We start from the raw sequence: 23,771 nt of genomic DNA, 5'->3' as shown, positions 1-23,771 counted from the left end.
AGTTTTCAGTAGTAAAAGTTCGTTGTTTTAATGAGAAACAAAGTTGATTGCTATAATTGATAAACGAGTTTATTGCCATAATAAATAACAAGTTTGTTGCTAAAATAAGTATACAAGTTTCATTGCTAAAAATAAGTATACAAGTGTCGTTGCTAACATGAGAATACAAGTTTCGTATGTGCATAAAGATTCGTATGTGCATCAAGTTTCCATTCATGAGTTCACAACCCAAGCCTAATGACCGAATCGTTCCCTATTGACTACTATGTGTATCGCAAACATAGTGTAAAAATGGTAAAATGCACTCAAGCGAATCGTGCAAGTGAGGAGTTGTCTACCTCCAGATAGCGCTATCCATAATAACCATAGGCTTAAAAGAGTTAATGAGTTGTGTCTAGAGATTCCATGGACTTAACCGCGATACAGTCCTCATGAATTAAAGTAACATACACATACATACAAAGTATAGCAACCAAGTTTCATACGAGTCAAAATAAATACAACGAACATAAATAGTTTAGGACATGCTTTTCCACCCCAAAACATTTAAAAACCGAAAATAGGGGATTGGTGAATACTCACAATATGCAAAATATAGTAATCAAGTTTATACGAATCAATTAAATATAACGAACATAAGTAGTTTAGGACATGCTTTTCCACCCCAAAACATAAAAAACGAAAATAGGGGAGTACGTGAATACTTACAATGCATTGAGATGATGCAAATGGTGCCTTGACCTACGCTCCACTCGTACCACTATCATTTTCCTACAACGATGTTACACCCTAATGAGTCTCTAATTGTAATCTAATACTAGTATACTTACTACTACAATAGAATTATGCCAATAATGTGTCAAAATTTAATATTGTTAAGTTACAAACATTTTTCTGAAATGGTGAAATTTTATAGCTCATGTGATTAAGACAATTTTGAATAATAATTTCCAGATTTTTGTAATATTAATTGAGGCTATTTCAACACATTTAAATGTGTTTTAAGCTCTTAAAAGCCAAAATATTATCAAACAGTTTCCAAAAATTCTCAAACTTTGCATTTTGATTCTAAACAGAGTATAGGTCTTCCATAAATTTTCCTTTGAATTTTTGATATGATTAACTATTTTTCCAAAATTTTAATCCTTCATAAAAAAATTCCCTAACATTTTATAATACTTCTATTAGACATACTTGAGCTGGGAAAAATATAAAAATGGTCTTCTAAATTGTTTAACCTAATTTTATGATTTTTGTGCTTTTATTCTAATAACGATTGAAATAAATAAAAAAAAGTTTCCAAAATTACCCAAAATTTTTGTAACACTTTTATTATACATGTAGAAGCTGTGAAAAATTATACAAGATATTTTTCAATTAGTCTTTCTATTTTTCTTTGATTTATCCTCTTAAATAATCATTAATTGGAGAATAATTATTAAACAGTTAAAGTAAATTACCAAAAATTTTGTACACTTCATTTATAGAGTAAATAATCTAGGAAAAATACCAAATGTGGTTTTTATATAATGAAATCCGATTTTTTGTATTTAAGTGTATTTAATCTTAGAAAATAGGAGACAAATAGTATACAGAAGAGAAAAATCATAAAAACTTTTATGTAGCATCCTAATGTACTACAATGTGTGCTGATAAATTTTCATTAATTTTGGAAGAGTAGAACTATTTTTCCTGTTTTTAGTCCATTATAAACACAAAAATCATGGAAAAATAGATATACATTGTGAAAAATTCCCAAAATATTTTCTGACTCTTAAATAAATGGTACAAGCTGCGAAAAATTAAAAATAATATTTTAAATTTCCCTAAGTTGTTTTATGATTTATTAGAGCTAAATAAAAAGAAAATTAAAAATCATACTAAACAGTAACAAAAGTCATTGAAACTTCATGGGAGATGTTTATTAACTTAAATAATCATCCAAGAATTTTTCCCAGAATTCATTTACTAGTGTAAGTATTTTATATGATTTAACACTCTATTTTCTTATTATTTTCATATAAAAATAAAGAAAATATATATTGAGCTGAAAATTTCAAGAATGCAACTTCAAACAATTTAATAACAATGAAAAATTGTTTTCCTATTTTTGATGTCGAAAAACAGGCCTAAAGGCTGAAACAATTATAGAGAAAACTTGATTCTTGTGATTTTGGTAAAAATTATTGATGTTACTTTGAGAATTTTTGCAACATGTTTCAAAAGCTTTTGAATCAAGATATTTTTATACCTCTTAATAAATGATGTTAAGTGCTCAAATAAAATTTTCCAATTTTTAGTGATGACTAAGATCTTTGAACATGCAATACGAAACTAGTATTCACAAAAAGGTGCTGATTGAGTAACGGTTTTGTAGAAATTACTAAAAATCGAAATATTTGAATATTCCAGTGAGGTCAGATGAGTTTGAAAGCTAACTCAAAATAATATATTTCAGAAAAAGAATCACGAATTTTGGTTAAGAAATGAGTGAGATATGACAGTTTAAAGTAAGATAAAGAAATCTGGCAGATTGCATGCATGATGATTGGTTAGAAAAGTGAGTTTTCATCATTTCCTTGAGTAAATCTTTTGAAATAATTTAAATATATCATGATAAATTCATATTTTAGTCGTGTCTCCATAGATCAAAATATTAAAACTTATCAAAATGTATACATGCATTTATGAACAAAATTTTGTTTCTAAAAAACTCTTAACTTGAGTTTGATGTTTTAGTCCTTAAAATCGATTTTTGCACTAAGATCATGAACATGCAACCTTGTTTATCATACATGCATGGTGTTTGAACACATCCATGATGTTCTAAAAACCATTTTAACAAAAAGAAAACAAGTTTGAAGAAGATGAAGAAGTAGAAGTCGCTTTTTTGAAGCAAAATGCACATGCATAACTTAAATCATTGTTGTGGATCTTCAAGAGATGTATGTTCTTTACCTTAAATTTATTTGTGGCTAGAAAAACCCTTATGAATCTCCATAATTTCGTGGTTAAGAGGCTGTGGTTGTGGTGTTTGGAGAAAAAAAATTAGAGAGAAGGTAGAGAGAGTTTTCTAGAGAGAGAAAGAAGAGAGATGTGTGTGTGTTGGAGAGTGAGAGTGTGAGAGATATATGGGAAGAGAGGGGTCCGAAATTTTGAGTATAATAACCATTTCTCATTCATTTTGTTTTATAAAATTTAAGTTTTTTTTATAAAATATCTAAATTTTATATAAAATGTGCACTAAAATCAAGTTTTTATTCATGAAACCTTGATTTTTGACTTATAAATTAAGGATGAATGTTAATGACTTAAATTTTTATTTTTCTTGATTATATTTCCCTGAATTTAATTTTTTTAAGATAATATTATAAGTTTCATAACTATTTTTATAGAATTCTTGATGTCAAATTTTATAAATTTAGGTTTTAGGGCTTTTAGGGTTTTCGAGTTTAATAAACTTTGAATATCAAAATAATTTGAATATTTGAAACTTCAAATTATCTTATGGTATTATAACTCTTTTATAGTTATAAATAATGTTTGTAGTTTATTTTTATCGGTCTATTGGCATTCTATGTAGTGATTCCAAGATTCAAGCGAAATTGAGGAATCAAGTATACTAGTCCTAGTCTTCAACTTTGACTTAAGTTTCTATGAGACTTTGAACTAACTTCTACTTCTAGGTCAAGTGCATGATGTGTGTATATGATTCATGAAATGTTGTTCGAGTCAAAGAGTAACCCGAATATTGATAGTCACTACAGTTAAGTAGTAGTAGAATTCACATACCAATGTGAAATCCAAGCACATTATCCATTGTCTCTATCTGTTTCCAAGATTCTACTAGGTTATAACTTAGCTTCTAGTTACTAAGTCTAATATGTGTAGTGCCTATATGTGTAGCTAAGTTTATTCAAATCTAACTAACTTGAATTTTGACGGTTGTCACACCATAGTCCCACTCGGGTCAAACAACCATGCCCTACTATCCATTAACAACAATTGTGATTAACCCCGATCCTCTAACCAACAACAACACTTGGGCTTATCTTCGATCTGCTAACCAACAATAGCACTCTCAGCCTAACAAAACACATAGCAACCCCAACAAAACTTAACTAACCCTGCCTGGCTTTTGGGCTACGACTCAGACCCTCAACCCTCAACCCAGGCTCCTAACACCCTAGAGCCTAGAACATGAGGATGCCCTACAGATTTCTAACACAACTAAAACTGAGATGACTCCAAGGGAAATCCAACAACCGACAATGATCTTGATTCAAAATCAGCGGATTAAACAAATATACACGAGTCTTAAACATGGAGAATACGGATGAGAATTGAACTTTCACATAAGGATTTCATGGTGTGAGGCTCCACTCATGCCCATTTGGAGTATACTAGATCCTGAGAACCTCAACCACCTTACTAAATTCTAAGCCAACTTGAACCCTACTACTTCACCCCCACCCTTAACATCCTAATGCTTAGGAAAATCTACACCGACAACAACATTCACAAATTCCAAAACGCAAGCAAAACACCAAATACAATAATCAGTCCTTGATAATAAGAAATTATATAAAATCAAAGATAAATAAGATAATTCCATTCCATTGATCATTTGAGATTATAACTGAATTTCAAAACATAGAAATATACCAATGAATAGCAAAACTACAATAATCAACTAAATAAAATAACTACTTATCAAACCTCGGTCTACGGAACTCCAGCCATACCACGACGATCGTCAGGTAATTGCCAAGCTAGGGGTGTAGGGTCCAACACCTCACCGAAGATGAGAAAAGGACAATAAGCTCTGATGTGGTGCTCCTGGCCGTAATGGAAGCAAGCTCGCATACTCCACCTGCAATCTCTACCTAAATGGCCATCCTTGCTTCACCAACGATGTAACGTCTAAAAAATAAGTTCCAAAAATTTCATTTTTAATTTATATAAAATAGTATTGCAAAAATATTCCCCAAGCTATTTTGATCCGTGTAAATAGTGCAACAGACCCCACGAACTCGTAATGACCATATCGACTCCAAAAAGTTGTCCTCTGCATATCCTTATACCTAACCCGCATCTAATGATAACTCGATCGCAAATCAATCTTGTAGAAAAAAGGTGCACCCTAAAGCTGGTCAGAAAGATCATATATCCTTATACACATACGATGATACCAATCCTTCTTCTACACGAATATAATCGGTGCTCCACAAGGCGAACTACTCGGTCAAATAAATCCTAGGTCTAACATCTCCTGTAGTTATGTAGACAAAACTTGCATCTCAAGAGGAGCCAACTGATACGGTGCTTAGGCTATTAGAGCCGCACCGAGAACCAGATCATTCATGAACTCAACCTACCTCTTCGAAGGAACCCCAGACAAATCCTTCGGGAGTACATATAAGTAATCCCACACAATTGGCACATCATCCACAGTCACCTTACCCTTATCTCGGGTATCGATGACATAGGCTACATAACCGGAGGAACCCTGCTGAAGATAGCGTCTGACCCTCGCTGCCGAACACAAAATTGGCCAACGTTGCGGTCTCTACCCATGAATCACCAACTATCCCCCACTTGCGGTCCGAACCCGAACTAACTGCTTCTCACAGTCGATCACTTCCCCCATTAGGGCTTAACCTATCCATGGCTACTATCATCTTGTTCCATTGCAGAGTAATGGGAACCAAGTCAGCTGGATATTGCTCACTGAATAACTGTAGAGTACATCCATGATGAATCCTTGCAACCAGAACAAACCTATCGTCAACAATCTCATCTTCTAAAGGACAATCTAGCTCCCCCGGAGCTCCAACAAATCTCTTGCTAAGCGCACGCGTTACAAACGATCGGGTAGCCCCTAAAATCAAACAATACCAAGGTAGAAATATCGTCCACAAGGGACGATCCAAAAATGAAACATATAAACATAACCAACTAATTCAATATAAATAAAAACCAATGGATAAGATACATACCCGTCACCACATCGGGAGCAACATGCGCCTCTTCTACCGTTAGCAGGAAAGCCCTACTCTTTCCCGTAGGTGCATCTGCTCACCCGTGGCGGCCGTCAGTAATCCGAAGAGTTGAAGGAATGGCTACTAACCCGTCCGACCGCATGGTCCTGTGTGTGCCTTTCTGCATTTACCACAACGACTACAGCCCTGATGGCCTCTCGATCTGATCTCCTATACCTTAGGCCTTTTTCCCGAACCCCCTGATGTCTGAACCTCATTCAACTTTCTTTTCCACTCCATCTCCATGTCAATCTCCCTCTCCCTAGGTCGAGCTATCATATCCTCCAGCGTCTTGTAACTGGATCGGCTCACAAACTGCCGAATTTCACTCCTCAACATCTCATGATATCGAGCCTTCTTCATCTCCTCATTCGCCACATACTGCGGAATCTGAAGCGCCCTCTCCCAGAACATCGCGGTTATCTCTGCCACCATCTTCGTAGTCTGGCGGAGATCCTGGAACTCTTGCGCGAACTGTTACACATCAATCACCAACTAAAACTCAGCTTGGAAGCTGATCGAGAAATCATCCCATGACATCACGTCAACAACATCATCATCCACTGAACGTCCTACCTCCTCCAACCAGTCTCGTGTATTGTCCTTTATAAGGTAGGAAGCTAGTCTGATCTTGTACACCTCGGGAAAATGATTGGTGCGAAAGGCGTTAGCAACATCTGCTAACCACTACTGACTCGCTATGGTGTCCTTCTCCTCATGATAGTATGGAGCTCCACATGCCTGGAAATCCTTAAATGTCAAAGAATGTGCTTCTGCTAGTGCCATCATCTCAGAACGAAACGAGCTCAACCGCTCATCCAAAACCTCCATAATACCATCCTTGACTCTGTCGAAGATCACATGAGTCAAATCGAGAATGCAACGAGTAATCTCAGACGAGATGAACTCCCTGGTCTGCTCATCGAGCTGCCCGACTCCAGATACTGATCCTGAACCCTCACCAGCACAAAAACTACCAACAGGTCTGCCTCTCAATGTCACCATACTAAAAATAAACCATTTAAATCATCATAATATGCATTGAAATATATATCGAAGAAACATAAATCCACAAGATCCTTGGTTTCATCGCAACTCTTCTTGAATCAAGTAGGGATCCTCTTCTTCTAGGAATACGGGCCCATACTACCTTCCACATCTATCCGTTCTTTCCTCAAAAATAGCTTTGACTCAACCAAGTTACTTTATATCCATACAAATTTTCTCTCACAAATAAGGCTCCCAGCACTAGATCTTATCCTAGGTTTTCCTAGTGAAAATTCCATACCATTCTCTACCATCAGCTGTAGAAGGAACTCATGCTAACTCCCACTAACTAGCACATGAATACAATTACCTATCACTAAAATAAGATAATTCTTCGAATGAGAGGTCTCACACTACAACGGTTGGAATCAAACAAGGGTTGCACAATAGAGTTAAAACCTAACCTTCTAAAATTATTTAGTTCCCCTAATATGTAACAAAGCATATTTGTCTACTAGTTAGCTGAAGCTAGTTCGAACTTCTTATAGCACAAAGGTAGCCACATTCGAGCATCAAGTAACCAAAATAAAACATAACCTAAGCATGCCATCCTATCACAGACTGATAAGTACTAGCGTGAAAGTTTACAATCTCATATAATAGGCATGCAAAGTCATCTCTCTTATCATTGTATCATGCAAAAACTGAGCTGATCCTGAGCCCTAACTAGCATGCAATTCACAGATTCACAGATCAAACGAAATAGGATAACATGTATAGGTAATTTGGAAAAACTTACTTAAGCTCGTCTGATTCCATGCACCACGCCCTTCCTTATTTTAGAAAAAATCCATTTTATTATTATTATTATTATTATTATTATTATTATTATTATTATTATTATTATATATATATATATATATATATTTCAGAAAACATTACCAAATCCTCAGTTTGGGTTCAGACACACCTGAGAGTGTACCCGAATCCCTCAAACTAAGGCTCTGATACCCACTTGTAACATCCAAAAAATATGATCCAAGAATTTTATTATTAATTTAAATAAAAAAAGTATTGGAAAAACATTATCCATACAAACCAAAAGAAAATAAGTGTATCAAACATCATATCAATCAGAGTATCATATCTAAAGCGGTACCTATGTTGTGTGTGCGATGCAGCCATCCCGCGCTCTTCCTCTTGGAACCAAAAGTACCTGAAACATAAATTGAAATCCTTAAGCATGAAGCTTATTGAGTTCCCTAAACTACCCCTTACTATACATAATAAATCATATGTTGGGCCACCGCCCTACATATGGCCCCGCCCTCTATCAGGCCCTGCCCGAAATCGAGCCCCACTCGGTATACATATTTTTTATTCTTAGGCCCCACCCACTATACACATACAACATCTATATACATCACATAATCATGCTAACACATACAATTATCATAAAACAATAGCATATGTGTCAGTAATCGGGCCACGCTCGACATCGAGCCCCGCCTGGTATACATAGCAGTAAATAATACATGAAAGGGTCACACAGACTCCTAGCATCCTAGAATAGTTAATAAGGGTCGACATTGGTGCCTTAGACTTGCTAAACCTAGTGATGAAACTCACCTCGACTGCTGAATCATTACTAAGGCCAAATGATGGCCTATTTTCCAAATTAGGCTCAAAACCCTTACATGGGCCTTACCCTTAAGCCCAACCATTTTTCCTACTCCAAAACACATGGTATAAGATGCCCCAATAAGAAGTCAAACACGCAAGCCCAAAAGAAAGCCCAAACATGAATGCCAATGTAACGTCCCAAAATTCAAGGCTAAAAAATTTCTTTTAATAAAACATTACTTTAAACAAATTCATCAATTCAAAACGTAAACAGAGTATTAGTTTCCAAAATACATGTTCGTTATCAGAGTAACATTCCCAGGCTGTCTAATATATGGTGTGTGCCATGCGATCACCCCGAGCTCTTCCCTCCGCTACCGGAAGTACCTGAAACCAAAACTGAAAACCGTAAGCACGAAGCTTAGTTAGTTCCCCACCCTACCACATACCATGCATAACCACAAATTGCACATACTACACATATTGGGCCACGCCCTCTATATTCTGGGCCTCGCCCGCCACAACGGCCCCGCCGCTCCAGGCCCCGCCTAGCTTCGAGCCCCGCTCGGTTACAGATCTGTTTCACTTAGGCCTCGCTTGTCACATGGCCCCGCCCACTAACACATAATAGCACATAAACATATCACATCACATCGCATAAGCTAAACACATCCTAACAGATCTTTTCCTAAGGCCTCGCCTATCTCTGGGTCCCGCCCTTGTCCTGCTACTGATGAGTCATGGAACCCCGTCCATACTCCTGATGATAGTGAGGTACGGCCCAGCCCACCCTCACTTCATCCCTAACTTGGGCCTCGCCCCTGATCTGCTGCTACTGAGATGTGGAACACCATCCACATCCTGCTATTGGTGAGATACGGGACCTCGCCCACACTCACCTCCCTACCAGGCACATACGAGTATCACGCAGACCACAAGTATAAACTATCACACAAACCATTCCTTAGGAACCTACACTCTATCATTGGACCTCGTCCTGAATATCATACTAGCATCCTGTGCCTAGGGCTAACCCCCGGGTCTTCTACTCACAACTACATGGGCCGGCATTGTGGCCGTAGACCCATTCACACAAAGGCAAAACTCACCTGCACTGGCTGAACTGGCTAATGAACCCACAAGCTGCTGCCTGGCAACTCTCTGAACTTCAGCTCCACTCGCTCCCCGAACTACCAATATCAATGCAACACTGAGTCTAACCGACCCCCGAAAGACAACCAAGTCAACTCTGGTCAAAGTCAAAGTCCTGGTCAAAGTCAACCTTCTGGGTCAACACTACTCGCCGAGTCACCCTATTGACTCGCCGAGTTCATATGTTCAGAGTCCTTCTATTCGCGACTCGACTCGCCGAGTCAGTCCTTGACTCGCCGAGCCTACCGATTTTCGAGTCCTGACCTGTCCAACTCACCGAGTCTCCAATCGACTCACTGATTGGAGTCTAAACTCGCCGAGTCCAAGGCAACCTTCAATAGACTCGCCGAGTAGTTCATCCAACTCACCAAGTTCCTGCCCAACTTCATCTGACTCGATGAGCTGTTCATCCCACTCGTCGAGTTCCTCCTCATCTTCATGCTGCTCGCCGAGTCCACTCAAAGGACTCGCCGAGTCCATTCAGATCTCTATACATGCAGAAGACTTTTGAGTCATGCATGGATTCCAAACTGTAGATCTACCCTTCCCAAGCCTATTCCTCACGTAAAGTTGCAAACTTTACCTGTAGAGAAGGAGATGTAGGCAAAATACACCATAAACTATGGTTTAAGGCAAAGAGGCTCCACAATCAACTCAAGGGCTGAAACTTTATGCTCTCCAAGACCAAAATACACTTAGATCTGAAGTAGCAACTCCAGATCCGGCTTCTAACTCAAATTGATCACTACTCATGGCTAAAAGCCCCAAAACTCACAACCAAAATAGATCTAAAGAAAGGGAAATGACTTAATACCTTCAGATGTTCAGAAATATCTTCCCAATCTCATATCTATAGCCCCCTCCTTGCACCTTCAAGATCCTTCTTCCTTCTCCAAGCTTAAATGCACTCCTCAAGACGATAATTAGCTCAAAAATGGATATGGCGGCTAGGGTTTGGTGTTCTGGGTTATAGGGGCTGTAAAGGAACCCTAGGGGAGAGAATGAGGCGCTTAAATAGGCTCCAAGTCCCGAATTTAGGGTTTTCCTCGAACAGACCTGACTCGTCAAGTCTCCTTCACCGACTCGTCGAGTCGGTCACTTACTCCTCGACCCGGATCCCGCTTGGACTCGCCGAGTCCCCCTTTAAAGTTAGGGTTTTCTTTCCTTTCTTGGTCTCCAAAACTTTGGGTGTTACAACTAACATGCAAAATTCCATATGACTGACTACGTGGAGCGTACTCAGTTATACGCCAAGGGTACATGGAAAAAGTCTTGTACATTGTGCGTATAGAATTGTACGCCAACGTACTTACCCATTAACCCAAATTTATCTTTATGCTCTTAATATTTAAGTATAGAAGTCCAAATCACAAATCTCAACCCTAATAAACGTCTTGAACCATAAAGTCACTAACTTGATGACTTTTCATGCACCATAAAGACCTATCTTTAAGATATAGCATTAAACTTTAACCAAATGGACATAATCTCATGCATGGGGGATTCAAAACCCTAAAGGGTCCAACTTTATGGCCCTTGAACCTCAGAAACACCAAGACTGAAAACTCTTAGCTTCAGGAGTAGTATAAACCACTAGATCTTATTATTGTGGCCAAAAAGGGACCAAAACTCATATATAATAGATCTAATCCATAAATGAACAAGTTCATAACTTTTATCTCAACCATGATGAAAATGAAGCAAATAATCAAGATCCACATGCTCCTCTTTAATCCACCACCACGCACCAAGCTTCTACTTCTTGAATATGGACCAAAACAAAACAAAATGAACATAATGAACTCAAAACACAAAGGAGAGGCTTAGGGTTTCGAATATGAGGCTAGATTGTCATATGAGGCTATGAATTAAGGTTTTCATGTGCCATTAGGATGATTATATACTGTCCAACCCCAAAATTAGGGTTTTCGTTAAAGCACACGTACGCCCCGCATACATGGATGTATGCCCCGTGCACGTGTCTGAAGCCCTAACCAACCCTCACATGAGTACGTCAAACGTACCATGTGGTACGCCCCACATACCTCACAAGGAACAAAATGAAATTATCAATACACAAGGGACAATATATAATATACTAGGATTCCAAGTATGAAACTTCCCACACTTGCCACACTCAGCTTTCTTATATTCAGCCGGATCTGAACTTAATTCGACTGACTTGAATTGATTGGCCACCAACTGATACTACCCTGAGGTTGTTTCTTCCTCCTTCTACTAAATCTCCAAATCAATCTCCCTTCTCATGGTACATAACTACAAATCAGTTAATGTCTAATATAGTTGAGTCGATACAAACTGTCGAATCTCCATCTTGAGAAAACTCAATTATTGCAACATCTACATATGCCCTGAAGTGTCATACTCAGGCAGAAAAGAGCTCTCTTGATAAACATCCTGGTGATCTTTGCCACCAACTTACTCGTCTGCTTGAGCGACATGTACTCTTTTGCCAGATGCCTACACTCCCCAAGAGAAAATCTATGTGCCAAAAAACTCCCACCAATCCTTCGCACCCCAGAGAAGTAGGTTAAGTGCAAATTTCACATTTTGATCCTCGGAACACGAAAATGTGTATAAACATGCCTCCAGGTTATATATCCATATCAGAGGAAGAATCTGGTCCCTGTCGCCTCTGAACTCTAGAGGCTTCGTATAACTAAACTCCTAGTACTGTATCGTCCTGTCTCTCTGAGATCCTATAATGGTGCGAACTGATGTGGCTGCAGTAGCATCAACCTGCATGATAGTGGCATGGTGTCAGTCAAACTACTTGATTAATGCGGTCTTGACCGAAAAAAGTAACTGTAAATTGCCTCATTCATCGTCTCAGCCACTCTGGCAGGAATGATCCCATAGATCTCCTCACCTGCACCTAATCCTGAACCTCCAATAGCCGACATACTAAAAGTATACAATGGAAAGATCAGACATCAAAAATGTCACACCCCCAAACCAAGGATGGCAGAAACGTCTGGGGGTGGCGGACTTCATGTATAGTATCACAACAACGAGTATAATAGTGCTCAAAGTAAATATAGTCAATCATAAATATAATCAGAAAAGAATTACATGGATTCACGTATTACATATTTCAATGATTGATCATGACATGATATAAAAATAGTTGTTCAACGCCGTAGCGTTCCATCCTCAAAAGTTTGTTTTTACTTGGTTTCGTTGATTTCCTGAGAATACAAGTAGTTTTGAAAAAGTGTCAACAATTAAGTTAGTGAGTTCATAAGTTTTTGAGATAAAGAGTTTCGAAACCGTTCTTTGTAATGTGTTGTGTGTTACCAAGAAAAATCCAATATTTTCCTTATAAAAGTTATGTAGTCCTAAATCCCAGGACCAAGAATAAACAAGTATTTCCATACTTTATGATATAAACTCGGTTTTAAATCGGCATAAAACCCTTTTTGATTTGAGGGAAAATCCCGTAAAGAATGACGTGTAGTCTTAAATACCAAGACCGAAAGTGTACAGTAGTATCCGTACTTATTGATATAGAAAGTGATTTTAAATTGACATAAAACCCCTTTTAATTATAAAAATTCCCGTAAACTTTATGATTTGTTAACTTCCAATGTGAGTCGCTATAACCATACTATGACTAAATGAACCTGCCACGACGTTTTTTAGGCGTCGCGAAACTGATATGACACTTGTCACCCGTAGACCTACAGGTCCCACTGTAGCTAGCAGCAAGGTGTGGGGTGTCTAACCCAATATAGATCTATACACAACTATCACGTTCTCCCTAAAAGAGACTCTGGTTATAACTACCAGGAATTTGAATCCCGTACTCGGATGTACAGGGAGAGAATGTCTCACAACTTAAGTTAACAAGTTTACGTGTGGTGTGCGGGAGTGTAAAACCTTTTTCTGTGGGAATAAAACCTTCCGAAATGTGTTTGTTGTGTTAATGGAAACATAAACCATACCTATTATAGTTTATCAAAACGTTTAAATGTAACATTTATAACTTTGTTATTATGGTTAGCTACTGTATTTTCCAAGGTAAAAACCTTTTTGTTTACCGATATGTATATATACCTTTTACTAAAGTGAAGCAACATGCATTATAACAACTAATTAATTACCACACTTTTGAAGGTAAAAATCCATTTGTATTCTGATGTATACTATATACTAAGACAAAATGTCATCTATTTGTAAGAATATATTTTCACATAAAGATATACACCTTGCTCAACGTATTACAAGGTGAAATGAAATTGATAGCATTTTTCTGTTATTAACATTTTATTTTACTGATCTTAGAAAATTTATAGAAAAATCGTCAAAGGTCCAAATCAGAATCCGTAAATTCTGAGAGTTTGGGAATTGAGTCTAATTTGTTCATAATTTTTATTATGAACTTTAATGACCTCCAACTTGTGTGAAAAAGTCCATAATCACAGACCGGTCCGGATTGATGTTTGAAATGATAGGCAGTTTTGTAAAAATCACCATAAATTGTAGAAAAATCGTATGGAGATGTGAAAGTAGTCATTTTAAGTCTAAGAACCTGAAATATTTGCACCTAATACAGTTTTGAAAACTAAAATGTTTAAGTTGTCCAAAACAGTCCGTGAATGGAGTCCAACTTTTCTGATGAAAGCAGTTAGAGAAGTTTAGTTATGTTCTTGGTGTTTTAACTTGTATTCCCCCCCCCCCCCCCTTAAAACTTAAGAAAACATGAAAATACAGGGGTATGAACTCACCTTATGTGATTTCAGTAGATGAATGTTGGAGAAGAGAAGTGTTCAACTAAAGAACACTTGAAGATGCCTTGAAGATTTTCGAGAATCAAACATCAACGTGATGGAGTTTGTGTAAGCAATCAATGATTTGTGTAGAATGAAGTGTAATAATCACAAGGAAGATGATTATACTTACCAAGAGTATAATAAAGTTTGATGATCAGCCTTGGAGTCTCGAAATAGAGAGAAAAAGTTAGAGAGAAAAGTGATGGATCTTTTGGTGGAAAATGAGAGAATGAATGAAGTGTGAGGAGAGAGGATGGATGTTCCATCTCTAAGAACGTGGGAAATGGCTGATGATTGATGGAAATGTACAAGGAAGTGACTAGGGATGGTGGGGAGGAGTGTAGGTTAGTCATAGAGTGGGTATGGGTGGTTTCTTGTGTCATAAAGTAAAGAAAAGTCAACACTCCACCTCTTGTACTTCACCCACTCTTCTTGGATAAGATTTATCCCAAAAAAACGTGATTAATTAATAAATATGGGGCCTTATATGTTAAAATAAAGTTTTGGGTGAAAATCCCGCATTAAAACAATTAAAAACGGGCCTAAAACACAAAACTAGTCGAAAACCGGGTGAAAAAGAGCTTCCTACGAGGCCTCTCGGTCCTAGGCCGAGGTTCGGTCCCTTCTGCTGCAAGGCCGAAGGCGAAATGGAGCGAAAGGGGTAGGAGGCGAAATGGATTGAAGGTAGCTTCAGTTCCTTGTGTGAGGTTCGGGCCCGAGAGCACCCTTAGGGTTCGATTCAGCAGCCTTCGGGTCCTGTCCAAGAGGGTTCGGTCCCTAAGAGGACTTTCGATCCTAAGAGGGGTTTCGGCTCCTTAAGGCTGTTTTCGCGTAGATTTCCGTTTTCGAGCGGTTTTTGACCTGGTTAAGGGTTGGGATGGCCCGAAAGACTACAAAAAGTTTAAGGAACTTTTGAGAGAGATTTGGGAGAGATTTGACATACTTGGAGAGATTTCTCACACAAAGAGAGATTTGGGAGAGATTTCACATACAAAGAGAGATTTGGGAGAGATTTCATATTCTTGGAGATATTTGGTGAGAGATTTGACATACTTGGAGAGATTTCTCATACAAAGAGAGATTTGGGAGAGATTTGACATACTTAGAGAGATTTGGGAGAGATTCTAGATGAAGAGAGATAGAGTGAAAACGATTGAGATAGGTTTCATGTGTGACATTCGTGAGTGTTTGGCTCTACAATGCAAGGTCCGTAAGCCCCTTTAAGAAATGTTTAAGGAACTTACACACTCCCGATGAGTATGAAACATTGTTTTATCGGTTTGGTTCGTTACATACCATAGTTTTAGGTTAGAGGAATCTAGATGTACGGACTTTTCGATTGATGATTTCTCATTAGCATAGCGAGATGTTTAGTAATTACCTAACATAAACCCTAGTACCCACGGGTTAATTGAGTCGACCGGTTTGACTTGTTGACTTTATTTGACTTTGACTTTACTAGAATTTGACGGTTGTCACAAAAACATAGTGCTCAACACACTAGGCCACCTTGTATTAGTTCCTTTTTAGCTTGAGGCTCCCCTAGAATCTCAAATAGATGTGCTTTCAATAGCACGGGCCCATACTACCTTACACACATATTCCTAGTCAATATAGAATTCATCCCAAGGCCACAAGTCACTGCACTAGACCACTACAAGGTGTACTGACACCCACCTGCTACTTAAGTGTCATAACTAACGTCCTAAACACTCCACCTAATATTTTCCTTGCCTTTGCATCATTGGTTGATTTTATGTGTGCTTGTTGTACATAATACAGGCTTATATAGACCAACGAATAATTATCTCTATCCTATTTCCACAACCAAATAAGGAACAAGAAATATGGCTGAGACAATCATTTTAAGGCTATTCAATCCCGACCGTATACAACTACACAACATACACATATAAATCATACAATCAAATATCATATAACAAGCAATTGCCTATATCATAAGGCGTCATAGAAATTTGGAACTACTATCCAGTAGCTCCTAAGAGAACTTAGCTTATCCACTAGCATGCTTTTCTAAAAATCCACCTATCAACAAATTTAAATGCATTACATATAACAAGTATGGGTATTTTGGGAATCACTCTCCAGTTCAGGCTCCGACTGACTGCACACACTACATAATCATGTAAGACCAAGGTGAAGTCAAGGGTCTATGTTTTCGATCCCAAGCTAATAGTCAAACAAGAACATGTCAAGAGACCTACGCCATATCCCCAAAACAACCCTTTTATTATAAGTTTCTTTTTCGAAAACATTTTGTGAAAGTTCCTGGATCCTAGTTTAAGTTTGGGTTTAAATAAGTGGTCCACCAAATCCCTCAAACCAGGGCTCTAATACCATCCTGTAACGTCCATTTTCACAATAAAAAAAAATCACTTTTATTATGGTAAAACTCCACATTATAAAACCCGTTTTAAGAAAACCATTTTCCAAAGTTACATTTATTAAAATTAGAGTAATATGATAACACGAAATCTTCATTGATGTGCATGGTTGTGTACAATCATGCCTTTACCTTCCTATAATAGCCGATGCTACCTGAAAACACAATAACAACTGGGTAAACACAAAGCTTTGTGAGTTTCCCTAAAATATCCCATACAACAAACATACTAGCATGCATATCGGGTCCACAATCATCAAACTAGATTACCACGCTTATCTTGGCCTAATCCTCAACCTAACCGCTCTTCCTGAGCCTCTGCGCCTATGGCTTACAACCGGCATGCACCTAGTATCTTGGCCTATAACACATAGTAGGACCTCTTTAGCCTTATATAGCACTACATGGCAACATATAACTATCAATGATCAAGTAGGCACATAATACAATCAAGTATGAATCATACAGCGCACTACCGCCTACTAGACTCCTCAAATCACACTTTTCCACTAGTAGATGATCCAACTCTAGAGCCACAACATAACAAGGAACATGCAAGAAATCCTAGATGAAGAGTTCTTAGGCTATCCTACATGACTACATATAGCCTCTAGGGCACTCCACTAGATCATAACTAGCCTACGGGTACTCTAACCAACATACCACTACTTCTATATCCTATTAGACATGATATATATATATATATATATATATATATATATATATATATATATATATATACGATCACTACAGCACAACCAAAGAAGGAAGATACAAGAAATCCTAGATCAAGAGTTCTCATCATATCCTACATGACTACATACAACCTCTAGGGCACTCTACTACATGATAACCAGCCTAGTGGTAATCTAACCAACATACCACTACTTCTGCATCCTATCATACAAGATATATTGTAACATTCCGTTTGAAATTGATTAATTTAATAACAAACTTTGAACCACAAGATGCAAATTTATATTTTATATTATTTTATAGTAGCCATAAAATCCATAATATTTAACGGAGTGTTGGTTTCGGGGAGCCTAGTAATATAAGTTGGACTTTCAAGGATTAAAGTGTAATTTTAGGATTTGTTTTGTAAATATTTTCAAAAGTCAGGGATTTTTGGTAAATATTGGACTTAAATAGAAAGGAGTTTCGAATGTTGAGGGTTCAATGGTCACTTCTCGAAGTTTAGTTGTAATAAATTAATAAATATGGGGGTTATTTGGTAATTTAAGGAGTTGATTTGAAAATAATAAGAGGATGAGGGGTTAAATGTGTTAACTGGTCAAAAGTTGACTTTGGACCGGGGGGGGGGGGGGGTGGCATAAAATCCGTCACCTTTGTGCACCATAACGCTAACCCTAATCTCACCTCCACCCAACAACCTTGTAACCCCATTGTCCATACGCCACCACCTTATCATCTGGCTTGTCCGATCAACCAAGGCCACCGGCGGACCATTGTTGCCGACGAAGCTAGCCTCACACGTTTCTACGACCGGAGATATCGAAGACCGATGGGAACCGGGAGTCATGGCCACTATGGTCGTTTTCCGGAGGAGGCGCGACCACCATTCCCTCTGTCGCTCCCACTGTGGTTGATGACGAAGACCGGCTTGGGGGCGTTATGGCAACAGTCAATCGGAAAAAGCCATCTATGCTTGTCTTTGTTACTGTTCCGACTATCTCTCTTCTTCTCCTTTTTTCTGCTGACGCATCACCGCCATTACTCTTACCGCCAACGAATGCGAGAGCTCGAGCCCGTTACTGTGGTCGTGGGGAGACCGGTCGAGTGTATTTAGTGGCCACTACGTCCCTTCCGCCGCGCCGTTGTCATCGTCCTCCTCGAAGATAGAAGTTCAGTTGTGGTTTGTGTTTCTGCTCGTGTGTGTATGCGTGTTTAGTATGGTTGACGGGTGTTGCTTGTCTGAACATGAGGTGGTGTCTAGCACGTTCGACCACCGCCTACCGCAATAAGGGTGGATGAGTGTGTGTGTTATATTGTGTGTGAGTGTTTATTTTGGAATATTATGTTGTATAATCATAGCATTGGCCATAATAATCAAGGAAATGGCCACCACCACTACCATGAGGTGGTGGCTGCCGCCACAAGCCACCGTGCTGGGTGGCGGTGTTTATTTGTGTGATTGGATTGCTAGTATAAGTGCTTGGACGCGTTTGGTCTAAAATCATAACCACCACCACCATGAGGTGGTGGCCAACATTGACCACAACTACCCGACATGGTAGTGGGTGGTGCCCGACTTATTTGACCCTAATTGACCTAATGAAGCCCTAATTGACCTAAAAACCTAATCATTTGACTAATTGGCACGCGATTGGGTTAGAAACCCTAATTAGGGTTTAGAAAACCCTACTTTTGGAAATGTGAGTTTTGGATTTGTCGAGACCCACGTTTGGACCGTTGGATATGGAATTTTGAATTACGCCCAACAATAATGTATGTTTGGTCTACTGGAGTGATGGACTTAATGGATTAGGTCCTTAATGGCTTAAGTAAGAACACTTAACCCTAATCGTCATTTTATGTGAAAAACCCTAATTGGGTTTGTGTTCTTGTTGGCCTATTTCTTGGACTAAGTTGTCGTGGGCCAATTGGGAACATGTTTATAGACTAAGGAAATTATTGGGCTTTAGGATAAGTCCCAATGGAAAGGCTTGGGCCCAATTTGGAAAATTGTGCCATAGGTGGGCCATAATTGGCCCTTGATGATTATGAGATATTGGACCATCAGAATGCCAAGTGTTTGGACTAGAATAAATGGTTGGGCCTTAAGGTAAGACCATGTAGAGGTTTGGGCCCAATTTGGAAAATTGGGCCAAATGTTGAGCTTTGGTTTATTGATTGGTCTTTTGGCCTTCAAAGTGTGTGTTTGGTCCTTGGCTTTGGATCAAGCTAGGTTAGGGGTAAAGTGGTATTTTTACCCGAAACATGGACTTATGGTTATGTATTGGAACCTAATTCTTAATTGTGTGTTGTTTCGATGTTGATAGTTCAAGAATCTGTCAACTAGCAGTTAGATTTGTATCCGCGGGACTTCAGCAGTGTGAGGTGAGTCTGCTCACCATACCAATGGGTCGAAGACAACAAGGTTGGCCCATTTTGTGATATGTGGTACATTAGTGACGTAGAGATATGTGTTATACTAGTTGGTTACATGCTATATCGTACGCTAGTTGTCTTGTGATACATGCATGAATGACCTCAGGGGGTTCCTGCGACACTTGGGTGTAAGACCTTGGAGGGTTTCCAAGGCATCCTAAGTAAAGACCTCGGGGGGTTCCCGAGCCACTCGGGTGTAAGACCTTAGAGGGTTTCCAAGGCATCCTAAGTAAAGGCCTTGGGGGCTTACCGAGGCACTTGGGTGTAAGACCTGGGAGGGTTTCAAAGGCATCCTAAGTAAATACCTCGGGGGGGGGGGGGGGGGGGGAGGGGTTCCAAGGCACTAGGGTATAAGACCTTGAAGGGTTTCCATTGTATCCCAAGTCAAGACCACGGGGGGTTCCCGAGGCATTGGGCTAAGACCATGTGGGGGTTCGCATGGCACCCGAAGTAAGACCCCCGATGGTTTTCTGGGCATCCTTATATGTTTGTATGCATTGCTTATGTTTCTTATGTGATCGATATGACTTATATGATTGATATGGCCTATGTGATTGATATGGTTTATGCGGTTATGGGGATTATGTAGATTATGTGGCGTATGCTATGGGGAACTCACTAAGCTTCGTGCTTACAATTTTGTTTATGGTTTCAGGTATCATCGGTTTAGAAAGGATGGGTCCGACTTGATCGCATCACACAAACCGGTTATTTCGGTATTTTGTGATATTGGGATGTAACTCTAATAAATGTTTTAATTAACAATGTTTTTGTAATGCTTGGATTTAAAAGATAACTGTGTTTTTACTATAATAAAAATAAAACTTTTACCCTGGATTTTTGGGTCGTTACACACACACACATACACACACACACACACATATATATATATATATATATATATATATATATATATATATACACACACACACACATTTAGCGGATCACTACAGCATAACAACATCTCATACACAAGGATACATAACCAACACTCCAAGGAATGCATAACCATATATACCGTGAGGTGAAATAGACTCTATGATAGATAATCCTACTCTAAAGTCACAAGCAAACAAGGAACAGACAAGAATTCCTAGGTCAAGAGTCCACATTTTATCCTACAGGACTGCATAGAGTCCGTATGACATCCCTCTACTAAATGATAACCAAACTAGTGGGTCCGACATTGGTGCCTTCGACCCATATGTATAATGCGGAAAACTCACCTAAATGAAGAACCCCGAAACAATGAGACGCGCTTACCTTTCTACACTCCCTTTCTCCTGCAAATCTGCTAATCACCAAAACCAGGTGTAGAATCTTCATCAATAGTCCAAAACCCTCAATTTTAATCCATAGTCTAACTGGTCAAAAATTCAACGTTCAAACTTTATCAAAGTCAACGGCATGTCGTGGCCTTCCATGGCCACTCCATTGGGTCACATGGTTAAACATTCAACATGTTGGACATTTCCACAGCATGGTCCTCCTTCACTGTGTCATGGCAATAATACAATAAGGCACTCATAAGTTTCGACTTTGCCATGCTGTGGCTACCCTTTGAAACACCGTGACAATACTAGAAACAAGGCAATCACAATTTTTTTACTTCGCTACGTCGTGGCTACCTTTTTCTATGCTCATACTTCTAGATCTATTCTTCCATACTGACATAATAGATAAAGATTCCAACTTTATCAACTTGGACTCTATTACAAGGCTAGATCTAGCATTTAATGTCCATTAGGTCATTAATGACGTTGTAACTTGAATATAGGCACCAAAGACACCAAGCATGGTCCTTTTTCTCAATCACAAAAAGTACAAGGACCTAGAAAGTCATCAGAAGTTCTGGAGTTCTTTTAACTCAAAGAACATCCACGAAAAGGACAAAAATCACCCAAATATTACCTAGAACTTGAACCTACAAGGAAAGATGTCATGGTATGAACTTTATACCCCCAATAACTCAGAAAACTGAAGAGAATGTTGGATCCAACTTTCTTCTTATTTCCATTGCTTCATTGTGAACTTCCTTCTTCCAAAGTTCTACCAAAAATCCAAGAATAAGTCTTATAATTGGTGAAATACACTCTTAAATATGCATGGAGGCTAGAATTTTGAGATGCGAGATAAGGGGTGAAGAGGATGCCCTAAACAAAACATTTAGGGGCTTAAATATGGTAGAAACCAAAAAGCTTCATGGGATTGGACTGCACCAACTGCCACGTCATGGCGTTCATTAAAACATGTGCATGAATTTTCGTGCCACGATGTGGCCATCCATGTTCCACGCCATGACATTCATTCTACCACCAATCCTCCCTTTGATTCTTCCAATCTCTTAACTAAACTATACAATTAAATTGGTGTTACATCCTTCTCGAAAGAATTGGTACCTCATTGAATGTGCTTTGTTGTACTCTGAAACATTAGATTCTTTGCTAGGTAAACTGCACTTTTGTTGTCATAAAACAGTACACAATCGTCTTGTTGCATTCCATGTTTTGACAAGAAACTCTTCAACCATATGAGCTCTTTGGTTGCCTCTTCAAGTGCCATGTATTATGCTTCTATTGTAGACTTTATATAGCTTCAACAGGCCTTCCAGAAGTATGAAGATAAGGATTTGGTAGAATTAAGAGATACTTTGAATGTTAGATGAAGTTGTTCAATCCTTCAAATGTGATATTGTTAGGGTATGAAGTCTTGTCCAACGTGGATCACAGAGAATCAACATGGTGTTGGTTCTTTTCATAACCAAAACATAAAACGCGGAAGCATAATATGAAGATCTTTAATCTCGAATCTAATTAAAAGAAAACTTAAACATGAAAGAATGATTACATACCTTATTCCATTGAGATTTTCGAATCTAGAGACTAGGAAGACCTTTCCAGTTGATCTTAAGAGTTCTCTCTAAAATCCCCCAACAATGAACCATACGAATTTCTTAGTGTATTTTCATGTGTTTTGATTTGCTCTTCATCACATGTATTTATAGACAGATATAAACCCTAATGCGAGATATAGAAGGGATCTTGAGGATCTTGAGTCAAACCGGGAACTCAACCCACATGGTAAGTAAATATTCTATAAATCGGTCCATCAACAATTTATATTCTTACCATAATAAATTGATTTCATGATAACATTACATATATATGAAGTGGTCCATAATTATCTAACACATGGAGCACTTATAATTTACATGGTGCACTTGGAATTGCAATGGAGTATCAAAGATCAACATGGATCACATGGAGTTCATGGAGCATGTGACAAAGGATTTGATCATCTAAAAAGGGAATGAATCATCATACAAAGGAACATATCAAGTGAAAAAGGAATGAATCATCTAAAAGGGTGTATGCAACACCTAGAAAGGGAAAAGAGCATATTGTAATACTCCATGATGCGGATGTGCCGTTTAGGGAGTAAGTGTGCTAGCTTGGAGCATATATGCTCCATCTAGAAGTGGGTGCGCCATATTCGATGATAGATGCGCCACTCCATGATCAAGGTGCACCATATGTGTTTCATGATGAGCCATGGTATCTCTTGATGAGCCACTTATGATATGATGCTCAAGATTGTTCAATGTTGCTCCGAAGAGTGAAGTTGCTCAAGGTAGATGAT

The sequence above is a fragment of the Lactuca serriola genome, chromosome 8 (genome assembly GCF_051521515.1).
Source record: "Lactuca serriola cultivar US96UC23 chromosome 8, Lser_US96UC23_V15, whole genome shotgun sequence".
In the NCBI taxonomy this organism is placed as follows: Eukaryota; Viridiplantae; Streptophyta; class Magnoliopsida; order Asterales; family Asteraceae; genus Lactuca; species Lactuca serriola.
The sequence above is the reverse complement of the archived record's forward strand: the minus strand, read 5'-3'. Positions refer to the sequence as shown.